This window comes from Mytilus edulis, chromosome 7 (assembly GCF_963676685.1).
Source record: "Mytilus edulis chromosome 7, xbMytEdul2.2, whole genome shotgun sequence".
Lineage (NCBI taxonomy): Eukaryota > Metazoa > Mollusca > Bivalvia > Mytilida > Mytilidae > Mytilus > Mytilus edulis.
The window spans coordinates 59865273-59880809 of record NC_092350.1 but is presented as its reverse complement, the minus strand read 5'-3'; positions in this window follow the sequence as shown (position 1 = coordinate 59880809).

The window sequence follows — 15537 nt, the reverse complement described above, 5'->3', positions numbered from 1 at the left end:
TCTACATTTTAAAAGTCACCTGGGGTCAACATGTATTGATTTTTTGGAATGATTTTTATATCATATAACAAAGTAACAACTACTTAAGGTAATTAATAAAATTTGTAATGAAAAATAAATGTTTAATTTTTTCTGAAAATCTTATACCCGCGAGCCTCCTTAAGCTATTCGTTGTGATTATATTTAATTGCTTTAAACTGTTGACCACAAAAGCTGTATTGTTTATTCTTTTTATATACAACATTTGGGATAAAATGGTATTAATAGATATCAAAGCTAATTTGTTAAAGTGGATACATGTACCACCTGTTCTGGTGATTTTTTTATTATGTTACCTTTTTTCGTGTCAAAGCAGATTTATTTCGTCATTGTTGTATTACAGTGTCAAAGTATTTACTGTTTTTGTCATTATTGACTCATTACTGAATTCGAAAAATTGCAGTTATGAGTTGTCATGACTGATAATGCTATTGTTCATGCTGTAAGTCATCTTCGAAAAATAATGCATCGTTGTGGTGTTATTAAAATTGAGTTCGTCAAATTGTCTCATTTAGATTTTACTTTAAAAGTAATGAAAAAAATTATCAGAGATTTGTAATAAAGTTTAAAAATAGTTTGTACCAATCATGTACACTTTTGTTCATTTCTACGATTAACAGATTGTTATACATCATTAATCTAATATGTGTTATTGTCAATTCATGAATTGCTTCACTTGACTTAGTTTTGAACTTCGTCAATGTCAGCAAGATATTTTCTTACTTGCACTAGTGCTTAGCAATGTTTAAAAGTCCTTAATTAACATCACTGTTACGTATTTGCTGTCGTCAACATAACATACTAAATTCTTAAATTCTTGTTTGAAATTAGATTATATTATACTGTCCATCTCTTTCATAAGCTCGTATATATACCTTAACTTATTTCCTAGAATTGAACCTATAAGTTAGATGTAAAAACATTATAATGTTATGTTCCGATTCGAGGTTTGGCATGCCACAAAACCAGGTTCAACCCACCACTTTTTTTTTATTAAAATGTTCTGTACGAAGTCATTGGTCATTGCTATATTATAGTTCGTTTCTGTGTGTGTTACATTTTAATGGTGTGGTTCTGTTGTGTCGTAGTTCTACTCTTATATTTGATGTGTTTTCCTCAGTTTTAGTTTGTAACCCGTATTTGTTTTTTTACTCAATCGATTTATGAGTCTCGAACAGCGGTATACTACTGTTGCCTTTATTTAAAAGTATGACAAACTCATCCTATTTATAATTATCACCGAAAAAACACATGTTTACGATTGATTTTGTCTAATATATAACAAACTAAAAAAGCAATAACAAGGGTAGTTGACAAAACCTGACATAATATGATATGTAATATAAACATTATATCTTCCAATAAACAAAACAAAATGTGTATTATAGAACATTTGAAACGCAATGTCTTACATTTTTTTTGTAATTTCCTGTAAAATTTTGAAGTTCATACAACATGTCCAATAGAAAGGAAACTTGAAAATTGATACAGAAACATTAGTTAACGAGATGCATCCATGTAACTTACATGAACAGCTCATACAACATAAACATAATATTTACATTAAAATACTGAGGCAGGTTTTGTATGTGTTTAGTATAGGACGGTCGAGGACGAAACAATATTGTAGGATTTTTTTTTCCATCAGTAATATTTGACGATTTGGGTTAGACAAAGAGACACTGCTGTTTTCCTCTTGATACTTTAAAGATGTTGGTCATGGTTTGTTGGTTATAGTACTGATTATAATATACAATGCATACACTAACTCGTACCTGGAACATACTGATTTGATAAATATATGAACCTTACAGTGTACTAGTTTGACCCCATGTATTGTTTAGTATCAATTGTTAACAGGCTGGTTTGAACAAATTTCAGGTTTTATATTTGACTTCCTATTTAATCCATATGATGGAGATATATTTTCAATACAAAGGAATAGTGCAACCTTGTGGTATTTCATATAGTCTGAAAAGAAGTATGTTCTACGTACGTTATTAACGTTTTTCCATTTTACTTATTTGTATTATGATGAAAAATATATTTATTTCATATCTATACAAAAACAAATCCATTACAATTTTGAATAACAGGATGCCAATCATTTTAATATAGTCGATAGTTAATTGGTTAAATTTAAAACAACTAAACTACAAACAAGGGTTGGAAGAAAGTTAAACATTTATTAAAACACTCTATTGAATATGTTTGTTTGTTTGTTGTTTGTTGTTTTTTTTCTTTTCCAAAATGTACTTAGTGGTAATGCGTTATACTATTAACACGGTCAATTATTCAGGGTCTGTTAAAAAAGTGTTATAAGACTATTTGCTTGTTTTCGATTCTTAAAACTATTAGTTGATTTGTCGTTAAAACTTGCCGAGATTAAAAGACATCAGAACGTTTCATTAATGTATAACACAATTGAAGAATTAGGTCATATATTGCAATTTGCAAGCAATGCATTACCGGAAAAAAATAGGGGGGTCATTTTTAATCAAAGAATAAGAATTATAATGTTATGATTTGAACGTTTAAATTGTACCGATATCGTTCAAATGATATGTGCTAATCATATCAATGTTATATTACCACTCAAACACGTATAATCAGCAGAACTCAAAGGTAAATTAAAAATGAGACTCTATAAAAACTGATAAAATTAAGTTTAAGGTAGCACAATACAAAGATTTTTTTAGTTCCAATCACTAACCTTTGAAATGCTGTAACTTTCTTATGAATGCATAGAAAATAACAAAAGAGGTATATATAGATAGATAAAAGATAAATCTTTTAAAAGAATGCAATATTTTTATTATGCAATCATTATGTAATCAATTATTATGTAATTAGTGGCAAAATGTGGGTAAGTTCACTTGAATGAATTTAGCTCTATCATCTTTTTAATTATACAGAAAATTTTAACGAAATCTTAATCAACACATCATGGGCTTCAAAAGAGTGTCTCAGATTGTCTCTATGGTATTCCATTCTCTCATAAATCTATAATTAGTGTAAACATCCTAACCACATAAAAGAAGATAATGTTTAATTAGGTGTAAAATTTGTTCTGTACATTCTATCTGAAATCTGAGACACCCTTTTGTAGATAAAGGCCATAAGAACAACATATAATAAAATAGACCCTCTAGGGATACCTATGAAGAAGCTAATTTCATTTGAAAGTGGAAATTTGGTGAAAAATATTTTAGACACAGTTAATATTATAATTGGTTACATAATTGTTGCATAATACTAACATTGCATTAATTTGAAAGAGTAATCTGTTAGCTATCCAAAACTACCACTTTTATAAATTTTCAAACATTATTAAGAAAGTTACAGCATTTTAAAACTTGGGAGTTGGAGTTATAAAATCTTTGTATTGTGCTACCTTAATTAACAAAATAAACGAGTTAAAACAACTTTCATATTTATGATTTAAAACGTGCATTGTTTGACGAAAACTGTAAGGTTTACCTGGATTTATAGCTAACTAAACCTCCCACTTGTTCAAATGTTGCATTACATAAGATATTCCAATTGCCTAATTTATTTGTAATGGTGGAGTTATTTATATTTTTAAAACTATATATTACTTCTATCATCATAAAACATCATCACTATTGGTTCGTTGCCTTCATTAATACATTGCAACTTAACTTCGTTGATATTTGTTTTTTAATTCGTCCAACTGTTTGTCTTTGTCTTTTTAGCCAAGGCGTTGTCAGTTTATTTTCAATCTATGAGTTTGACTGTCCATCTCGTATTTTTCGTTTCTCTTTTTAACTTCAAGAAAAAATAAATAAACAAAGCTGGTTGTCAAGTTTCAGTTTTATTTATATAATTGTGAAGTTATTGGGATATATGACCTACAAATACAAGCAATGTAGGTAACTTCGATACCCTGCATAAGTAATGTCTAGATATCTGGCGTTACAATATATACATGGCGGTGTAACTCGCAAATATAAGACTTTAACTAGTTACATGGACAATCAATCCATTGAAATTTCATGTGCCCATAGGATCCAAGACACAGTTCTATGGTAGGTTTGTTTGGTTCATTATCTGCATAATCTGTGAATGTCATTGCTTGACTTGGAGTATTTATCCATCTGATACCTTCGTTAGCATTGCACTTATATCCTCCAAGAAAATATATGGTATCTGAAAAATATAAGATTGGTTCTAGATTATATTTCCAGTAAGTCAGCATGTCAGCATTACATCTAATTGTTATATTAATATCTGCTTGATGTACCGATTGAAAAACAGAAATTTAACCATCTAACTAGGGACAGATATTTCTACTTTGTTAGTATATGTATAAATGCTTGAGGACTCATTATGTATATTTGTCCTCATTGTATCTTTTAATCAAGGTAAATACAATCAGAAGCCTTTCATCTTGTCGGACTGTATTTTGACGCATGTCACACAAAGGGTATTATAAGTCCATAGCAGGCTGTTACATGTTGTAGTTGTCTTTCTATAATTGAATCCCATTTTGTGACCATAGGGTCGTTATAGCAGTTTATCTAACGGTAAGAGTAATATTTTTCTAATGTCATAGGACAAAAGGTACACCTTACACATTCCAGCATTTCTGTTAGTTAATGCATCCTTAATGAAATCATTCTAATCTTTTGTTTCTTGTTTTTGCCAATAAACAGTGTCTTCAATAATTCTATACAATGACGTTGTATAACTATAACAGTCAGTACATGACGGAGGGACTGCAACAATCATGATAAATGTTGTTATAACATGACAAATGTTGCTCAAACATGACAAATGTTGTTAACAAATGACAAATGGTTGATGCTGTGTATTTTTTTATTTAAAGCTTTACAAAACGAGATTTCGAAGTTTCGATGATGTACGAACAATTTGAGGTAGCTTTTATATTGTATTAATAATGTATTTGTTATGGTTCAGTGATTTGAAAAAGCCCACTAGCCCACACACAACATAAATCGGTAACACCAAAGGAATATTCAACAATATTATGATGGTCAGTGGTATCAAAGGTAGTTATTAATTTCTATTTAATTTTTCTGATGTTTTTTGTGACTGATAGATTTGCATTGTCTTTTTTCTCCTTTTTTTCAACAGAAAAACTGATGAAATGTTTATGTAATTATAAAAAGAAGATAGAGTATGATTACCAATGAAGTCCCGAAATGACAATGTAAAACAATTAATATGATAAAACTAATGGCCTTATGTAAGTACAGAAAATGAACGAAAAACAAATATGTAACGCATAAACAAACGACAACCACTGGCACAAATTACAGGCTCCCCGCCTGGGACAGGCACATATATACAGAATGTCGCGGGTTTTAACTTGTTAGCTCACACTCCGAGTAGACATTTTTAGTTGTCGGTTTTGAAAGATAAAAAAAGACACGTTGTGGTGATATAGTAAAACATATGACTCATTATTTGTCTAGCATTTGATTTAAAAATGGGCCAAAGATTTCCATGAATTCGCAATGTAAATATTTCATATAAAAATTCATGTCTTTAAAATTCTACACTCTTAAAAGGAGAAAAAAACAAATCTCTACAAGTAGATGAAAGTCGCATAGAAATCAAACAAGGTGTTGGTGAAATGAAAACTCTTAAAGTTGTGTACAGTTGTTATCTGGAAACTCAATAACGATTTGCAGTAAACCAAATCCCCTACTTATATCACATTCCTAACCTGTAAATTGTTAACTGTAAAAATTTACTAGTTATGCATGCAAATGCAGTAAGGTATTCCTATGGTTAAAATACTAACCATTTATACAAGACTTACACTTGCATACGCTAAAAGCACGGATCGTCTATAACACTATAAGCAAAGACGGCCGAATAAATAAATATAAAAGGCCCAAAAAGTACGAAATTGAACAGCATAAAGGACCCATAATTCAGAAAGGTTTTGCCAAATACAGTTGAGCTTACCACTTAAGTGCTAAACATTCCCTGGTATTACTTAGAAAAAAATTGAATATTCATAGTCAGTTTTTGATGCAGAATTCTGCAAATGTTATATTTTGAGAGTCTCAGTGAATAATAAACAACATATCTATTAGTATCTAGATATATATTTGGACTGGATGGAAACTTAAACAAAACACAGAATTTCGCTTTTTCAGACAGTACATTTTAAAGAAATACATTATGTTTTATAACAAACTTACCATAAAGTTGTCTGTGCATGACATCCGAACCAGTGTCTGTTTGAGTCGAAGTAGACCAATTTTCAGAGGTATCCTTCCGACAACTTGATGTAAGTTTTTCAAAACCCCCTATAGTATACACAACAGTTGTCTTGATAAGAGCATAACTTAGCACAAGACACTATACTTTCTGAGTGAACGTCGATCGTAATATTTGTGTATTGTACGTTATGGAAAATGTCACTGCCTTTATACTCAATACAGTTTACCGGTGCATCTTGGAAAACCATAATGTTCTTGTTGTAAACTTATTCCTTAAAAATAATATAAAAACAGTCTAATTGATTATCCTTTATAGAAATCAAAGTAGAATGTCGAAATGCAACGTCGTGTGCCTTAAACCTTCAGAGATGAAACATGTAGACTCAAATTTAGAAAAAAACAACAAGTGGATATGTTAATCTTCGACTATTTATAATTTATTTTAACTATTTGTTATTCAAATTTTGCTCATCCTAGCAGGCATAGAGGTAAATCCAGGTCCAATTGACAATATCGATTCTTCTCAAAGTTCAATTAACTCAACTGACATGTTGGATTTCGGTGAACTTTTTTCAAAAGCAGTCTCAATTATTCACTTAAACGTACAAAGCCTAGCCCCGAAAATAGATCTGATTCAAGCTGAATATTCTGATTTCGACATTTTAGCGTTTAGTGAAACATGGTTAAACAATAATCATACAGACGAATTAATAGAAATCCTAAATTACCAGCACCCCTTCCGTCGTGACAGAGGTCCACACAAGGTTGGAGGGGGATAATTGTGTATGTAAAAAATGATAGACATGTTCAACGTCGAATTGACCTCGAAATTGAAAACTTGAGAGCAATATGGTTAAAAATTAAATTTAAAGATAATAAGGCTTTGCTCGGAACCTTTTATATACCTCCTAATAGTGGACTAGATTTCTGGGAAAAAAAGGAATATTCTCTTGATATGGCGTCTAATGATAATACTATTAATTACATAATGGCCACATGCGATTTTAACGATAACCAACTAGTCCCTGTTAATTCAAAAATTACACTTTTGTTAAGCCAATTTAGTCTTACTCAAATGATAGACAAACCTACTCATTTTACTGCATCATCGTCATCATTGTTATACCTTTTTATAACAAACGATGCTCACATAATAACTTACTGTGGAGTCAGGCCACCTTTATTAGACCAAATACGCTTTCATTGCCCTATAACTTGTATTTTGAACTTTCTAAAATGTCGCAAAAAAACCTTTAAGAGGAAAATTTGGCTATATGATCGAGGAGATTATGACGATATCGTAACATTTTATCTGAAAAGAATTGGGATTCCGTAATAACCTTAAATAACGTTGAACAATTTACAACCGAAATAACAAAAACTATCATAGAAGCTGCTGAAAAATGTATTCCAAATAGAATAATAACTGTTCGTAAAAATAAACTTCCATGGCTAACAAATGATGTAAAAAAAAAGATAAGGAAAAAAAATAGAATCCACAGAAAGGCTAAAAAATATAATAAATCATCGGATTGGTCAAAATTTAAGTAAATACAAAATGAAGTTACTAGTTTCGTAAGAAACTCAAAGGATGATTATAACAACAATTCAATTAAAAAAATCATGAACAGTAACCCGTCCACTACTAATTAGTGGAAAACAGTTAAACAAATATCCGGATTAAAAACAAACGACGCAAGTGTACTTCCATTAATGGTCAATAACAACTTAATATTTGATGAAGTCGAAAAGGCAAATGAATGTAATCGATTTTTTTCTTCCAAGTTAAATATTGATAATTCGAGTGCTATGTTACCTGGAGAACTTAAAACTATTAGTGATGACATTGGTTATATGGAAATTACTGTTACTGAAGTTGAGGATATATTGAAAATTGTTAATCCCACAAAAGCTTCTGGCTAAGACCTTATAGGTCCCAAATTCCCAGATCTATGGAAAAGAACTAATGTTACCCCAGTTTATAAAAATAAACCGAATGACGTTAAAAACTATAGACCTATTTCCTTGTAATTTCAAAGAGTACGGAACGATGTGTATATAAACATGTTTACAATCACCTTATGCGCAATAATATTTTAACAAAAAAATCAACCAGGCTTTACACGGGGGGATTCAGCGGCTAGTCAATTAACATTTCAAATGATTTTGGGAAGGCTTTAGGTAGCGGTAAAGAAATAAGGGTAGTATTCTGTGATATAAGTAAAGCGTTTGATCGAGTCTGATATAAGGAACTTCAACAAGCGGGTATATCGGGTTCTTTACAAAGGTGGTTTGAAAATTATCTTACAAATAGAGTCCAGCGGGTGGTTATTAACGGTTTATGTTCCGAATGTCCCACAAGGGTCCATTCTAGGTCCTCTCCTTTTTTTATATTTATAAATGATATTGAAAAAGACATTCAAGCTCAAATTAAGCTATTCGCAGATGACAATTCATTACAAAATATGATTGACAATCCAACAGAAACAGCTACAATTTTAAATGACGATCTAGACAAGATTTATAATTGGTAAAAAAAAATGGCTTGTGAATTTTAATGCCCAAAAAACTAAAAGTATGATAATTTCAAAAACAATAAATAGACCCTTTCATCCTCCATTAAATATGATTACCCAAGAGCTACACACAGTAAGTAAACACAAACATCTAGGTGTCTTTTTTTTCTAACAACGGATTCTGAAACGACTATATTGAATATATAGTTTCTAAATCTTACAAAAGAATAAATAAAATGAGAAAAATGAAAAATGTTCTTGATAGATTTTCACTTGAAAAAGTTTACATATCATTTGTTCGCCCAATTCTTGAATATGCCGATGTCGTTTGGGACTCCCAAAATCAGAATTTGGTTGCTAAACTTGAAAATATTCAGCTTGACGCAGCGTGTATCGTCACGGGGGTACTAAACTTACCAGTATAAACAATTTATATGTTGAAACTCGATGGGTAAAATATCTGAAAGACGACGCAATCATAGACTAATTCATTATCACAAAATTTTAAATAATAAAACTCCAGAGTATTTAAAAGACTTATTGCCTGATTCAGTAGGAAGTAGGCATGATCATAATAGAAGACAAAGAAATAATATTACACAGGTCAACACACGGACCCGATCGATTATATTCTAAATATTTCATCCCTGCAACAACAAAACTATGGAACACTCTTAACTTAAACATAAGAAAATGTGAATCTCTATCATTATTCAAAAAACAAATTAGTACCCAAAATAGAAAGGTCCCAACGTATTGTTATATAGGACATCGTTTTGGTTTAATTCTTCATGCTCGCTTAAGAATGAATTCAAGTTCATTGAATTCTCCCCTTTTCGTTCGTAATTTAGGAGACTCTCCAAATAGTCGTTGTAGTGATGAAGAAACAAATACTCACTTCCTGTTATCTTGTCCTATATACATAAATTTCAGACATGAACTATTAGATTCTATTTTAGTTCTTCCTGTCCAATTAAACACAAAAACTTGGATCAACGGTACTCTCAGATGAGAAAAATAGTATTTTATTTAGTTTGGTGCAAAAATATATTATTAAAAGTAAACATTTTAACCCTTGATGTTAATGCTTCATCATTCAATAGGAACCCAAGGATTTCAAACTGTATACATTACAATAATTCATGTTTATTTATTATTATTTTTATTTTATTTTTTTCGTTATTTTTTTTTTCTTATTTTTTCACCTTTTTCATATTTATATATTTATTACAGAGCATGCCAGTATTTATATTTATATTGATATATTGTTTAATAAGTGTATTATTTTTGTAAAAGAAGACAGATTTGTAAAAGCAAATTGCTTTTTTATGAATCCTTAATATTATTTCATTGTATAATATCGTTTAATGATGATTTATCTGAATAAATATTGTTTAAACTAAATGCAACGTCCAACATATTGTCTACGTGTAAACTGCTTGAATTTATATTATTTATAATGTATTTATTTACTTTGATTGTAACCCGATTGCCTCGCTATCTGTTTGTCTTATTGTAGTAATGTTGACTTTAACAATTGTTGTATTATTTTCACACTTTTATCTATTTTAAATGACCACTATGAAAATAGAAAACATATTTTTATAATAATTAGTCTTTAATTGAAAGCTGCAACACTTACTGAAAATAATATCAAATCCTGTTAAACAATTGTGAATCAATTATTTATTTACAAAACTCCGAATTGAATATTGGTTTTTGAAATGATTATACATTAACAATACTAACATTGGTATTGACATGTGTTTATCAAAAGATTGCATGATGATAAAAACAACTATTGGTTTTAAAAACAAGTTATCTTAAGGGTGTTGATTTGCTTGATGATAACAGGGGCAGTATATCTGCGGGTCGTTTTTAAAGAACATGTTAATTTCCTTATCAACACTTAGATTGACAAACACTAAATTATATCAGAACGTTATACTTACCAGATGCATAGCCATGTTAGATATATGTACTTTTAATTGTGATGGGAAATCGTTGTAATTTCTTACATCCACTTCAATGTAGGAGGTTGATTGTACACACACATGTTTATCACGTCACCTTTTTATATGCCTGTCCAAAGTCAGTAGCTTGTAGTTTAGTGGTTGACATTGGTTCATGTCTGTCATATTGATTTTTGTAAATTGTTTTTTTTTTTTTATAAATTAGGCCGTGAGTTTTCAAATTTAATTGTTCCATTTTGTTCATGTTGGGACCTTTTATATATAGCTGACTATATTGTATGGTCGCCTAACATAACTTACATGTGTACATCCAATTAATTTTATAAGTTGTCGAATTGCAAATCATATCACATCTCCTTATTTTTTTTTTTATTGAAAATGAGCTTTGGTCAGTTGGACAAGCGATGGTACAGGAAAGACCCAAGTGATAGTACAGCAAACTCACAAGTGATTGTACAGTCAACTTAATTATCTGATATTGAAAAAATACTATTTTTGAATCTCTATTGGGGCAATGGCATTTTAACTTTTAGACAGGTAAGACTTTATAACAGAAATGGTACTTTTGAAATTCTGGACGCAGCGATTTGTTAATTTCAATGATTATCGGCATTTTTATCGCTGTTGTGTGACAGTTCTGATCGATTTATTAAAAGCTCCTCCATTCGACGGAAAACGTTTGTATGCATACATTGTTCTTATTATTTGATTGGTTCATATATACATATAGAATGTTTTTGTTACTTGAACTTCTAGAAGAAATGGTATATAGTACCATTTGCGTTCATCATTGGAAATCTTTCTATCTTGCAACTTGTTATATTTTCGACTGTCGAAAATGTCGAAACCGTACAGTTCCGTTCCCTCTCAATAACATAATGATGTTATCAGGTTTTGAAGATCCTCAAGGATGCCCCATTTTGGCATCTTAATGTCTTTTAATGTCTTATGAAAATATGTACAAATGTAAACTCCTGTATTGTTAAGAAAGAAATGAAATATCGGAAGTAATCTTTCCCCAAATTATAATAAATCCAAACTTGCTTCTTTAAAAAATCATACAATTTCCCTTAAAATAAAATAAAAACTCTGATAAACACTAAATCAATTTTTTAAATTAGTCTTTCATTAAGTTGAAAATAAACTACGCTAAACCATTACAACTATCCTAAACTTATCAATTAGAAACGATCAAAAGACAATTGTTTATTGGATAAGGTTGATTGAACATTGATGCTTAGGAATTTGCAATAAGCCTTCGGTCACGCGCCGCATGGTACACGCTTATTAAAAAATAATTCAACTTAAAAATTATGATATATATTGATACCAAATTTTATATTTATGAGTAATATACTTATCTTATATCTTCTCATATCCATGTTTGCGGTCTCATAACATCGTTTTAATGTCCTTGGTGCGAAAACTTTGTTCCTAGTGTACCAAGGATTTGTATAGTCCTTCAGTGCACTAAAAAGTTCTTTGCGGTATTTCTTCACACTGTACAAAATTTGGCTGTGGTGTATCATGTTAAAAAAATATCCATAAATTATAATAATTTTCAATTATTTAAGATTCAATTTTACAAGGAATAGTGTCTTTGTTTTCTGTCAAAATAATATACCTTTTTTTAACATAAAGTTATCGATAATTAAATTGGATACCCTGCACCTCAATAGCATATTATCAAATTGCTGAAAGATCTCTTACATGTTCTAAACAGGGAATCCGTTAGTATTGAAAGTCCCTGTCCTAAATAATTCAATTTGTCGCTATTCATTATTTTGGTGTAAGAAAGACGCACACATTCAGGCTAATGCCCTTAGGCTATATAGACTACATAATTTTGTATTTTAAATAACTTTCCAGATAGGTTGCTACATTCGTTTCCCTTACACCCACAATAATAAGCTTGAATTCATTTTTTATAAATATTGTTTTTTGCTATATATTGTATATCATAAGTTTCAAAATCTGCGTCAACTAATCCTGCCTCTTTGAAGGTCAAATAAAAGTGAGCAATTTCAATCTGCTATGGGATGAATCTAGAAAATATTTGCATGATATAGATATAATAAAACTGTTCTTTATAATTATAATTCAGGTTTGAACTGCAAGCCGAAAAATTCACTTTGCTCTCTGGATGTCTTTTGGTTCGTTTTTGTTTTGTTTGTTTGTTTGCTATATTATATTTTGACGTAAATAAAACCAACAACAGTTAATCCTGATATGTTAAACGTAATTTACAGAACTCAAACTATATACAAGTATATGAATAAGAAAGAAAGACGAAAATTAAGGGTTAAGGTGTAGTATAACGAAATCAGAGATCTGTATTTTAATTAGATTTTTATTACAGCCCAAAGACTTTCTATAGTATAGAAAGTCCCTGTACAGCTACAGTAATTTGTTTTCTCTTAAAAACATATTTGATACTATTTCAACTATTCACGGTCATATATCGAAAATTTAAAAGTCTAAAAATATAACAAAAAAGCTTTAAAATTTGTGATTTCACAAATTCATCTTAATTATGTCATGCCACATTCTACATGGATTCAGATTTATTTTTTAGGAAATCTATTACTACACAATCACAATTGTATGTGCACCAATCTTTATGAACAAAATCTAGCGTTAATAATTATATCTACAAAAAAAAGTGACAGTGGTGGTCTGAACCGCCCGAAAAACAATGCATACTAGTTCTGTGTACAGGGGCGGATCCAGTCATTTTTTTCAAAGGGGTTTCCAACCAAGGATAAAGGGAGAGGATAAAATATTATGTTCCTATTAAAAAAAGGGGGGCCGAACCCCCATGCTTCTCCTCAAATCCGACACTGTGTGTACCAACGACATGACATTTTACAAGTACGCAAATAGATACTTGATTTGAACGGACACCGTGTGTACACTGACTTATAAACGTGTTTTAGTCTTTTCGTACTGTCTAATCTGATCACTTTTTGTAGGTTATAAATAAAAAAGGAAAACCGTCAAAAAATTTGTGAATTGAAATGGGCTTTGCAAACGTGTCTCTAACGATAACAAAAAATGTAGAACTGATTATTTCGATCATTCGAATATGTGTAAATAATGAATATTTATATTATTTAAACTTTCATATTGTTGTTTTTTGTATATTGTATTATACAAATTCATGACAATTTAGACCTTGACATTTTGTGTAGACACCTGTTTCTTGTTGAAGACTAAACATGTGGTCTTGATTTACCTATGGTATTTTTGTCGTTTGGATGCTGTCAAGTTGAAGTATATCCCATATCTCCTATAGTATGTGCTTTAGAATCAGCTTATAATAATTCAAAGTTGAAAGGGTTATTTGCATCTGTACAGACCAATTCCATTAATATACTAACATATTAATCGATGTGAGCTGTACTACATACTTATATAATTATGAACCTTATTAATTTCGATCTCAAAAAGTACCTATAAAGAAATATATAATTCTCATTTAACTGAAAATGATTAAACAGACAGACTAACTTGACAAAATACTAGCGTGTACTACCGTCTCTATAAAGTAACTAATCTGAGTGGTCATCGATATTTGACACTGTACATTGTTTTTGGAGCAATACAATACATACAATATGTACGATCAATCAAAATTAAAAACTTTAGAATGTAACAATATGGTAAAATATAAAAAAGAAGATGTGGTATGATTGCCAATGAAACAACTATCCACAAAAGACTAAAAATGACACAGACATTAACAACGATAGGTCACCGTACGGCCTTCAACAATGAGCAAAGCCCATACCGCATAGTCAGCTATAAAAGGCCCCGATAAGACAATGTAAAACAATTCAAACGAGAAAACTAACGGCCTTATTTATGTAAAAAAATGAACGAAATACAAATATGTAACACATAAACAAACGACAACCACTGAATTACAGGCTCCTGACTTGGGACAGGCACATACATAAATAATGTGGCGGGGTTCAACATGTTAGCGGAATCCCAACCCTCCCCTAACCTGGGACAGTGGTATAACAGTACAACATAAGAACGAACTATAAAAATCAGTTGAAAAAGGCTTAACTCGTCAGATGGACAAAAATACAAGTGGACAAATCCATTTGATTTACTGAACTTTTATATTTTTCTAAATGAAAAGGTTATAAACTAATACCGGTTAATATAGATAAGAAGATGTGGTATGTGTTTCAATGAAACAACTCTCCATCAAGTCACATGGTATAACACATTTAATTATAGGTCAAAAGTACGGCCTCAACACGGAGCTTTGGCCCTTATCGAACAGCAAGTTATAACAGTCCCTAAAATGACTAGTGTAAAGCAATTAAAAATGGAAAACAAAAGTCTAAACTATAAGTACGGTCATTTCGCTACGTTGTTTTATAGCTTTTTGGTCAATTCCGAAATAGCAAGTAAGCGTCTCACTGTTTTTAAAAATGAGTAGTAACACTGGTGCTTAAAAACATCTGATACGAAAATGAAATATAAACGGTACATTAGTTTTTATCAATCGTGTCTTAACTAACCTTGTTTGATATTTTTCTATGATATGATTTACTCCTGTATTTAGTGCGTGCTAAAATAATGACGATAAAAAAAAAAAAAAAAATTCAAGAGAGTTACCGACAACAGTCTTTATATGTATATAATGGTCAATATAAACTGTCAATTAAATTTTTAAAATATGCTTATATTGTTGTTGCATTTATTTAAAAAAAATAATGTTTTATTTGTAAATGTTATAATTTAATCCGGTTTAACCTTATATATTTTATATAA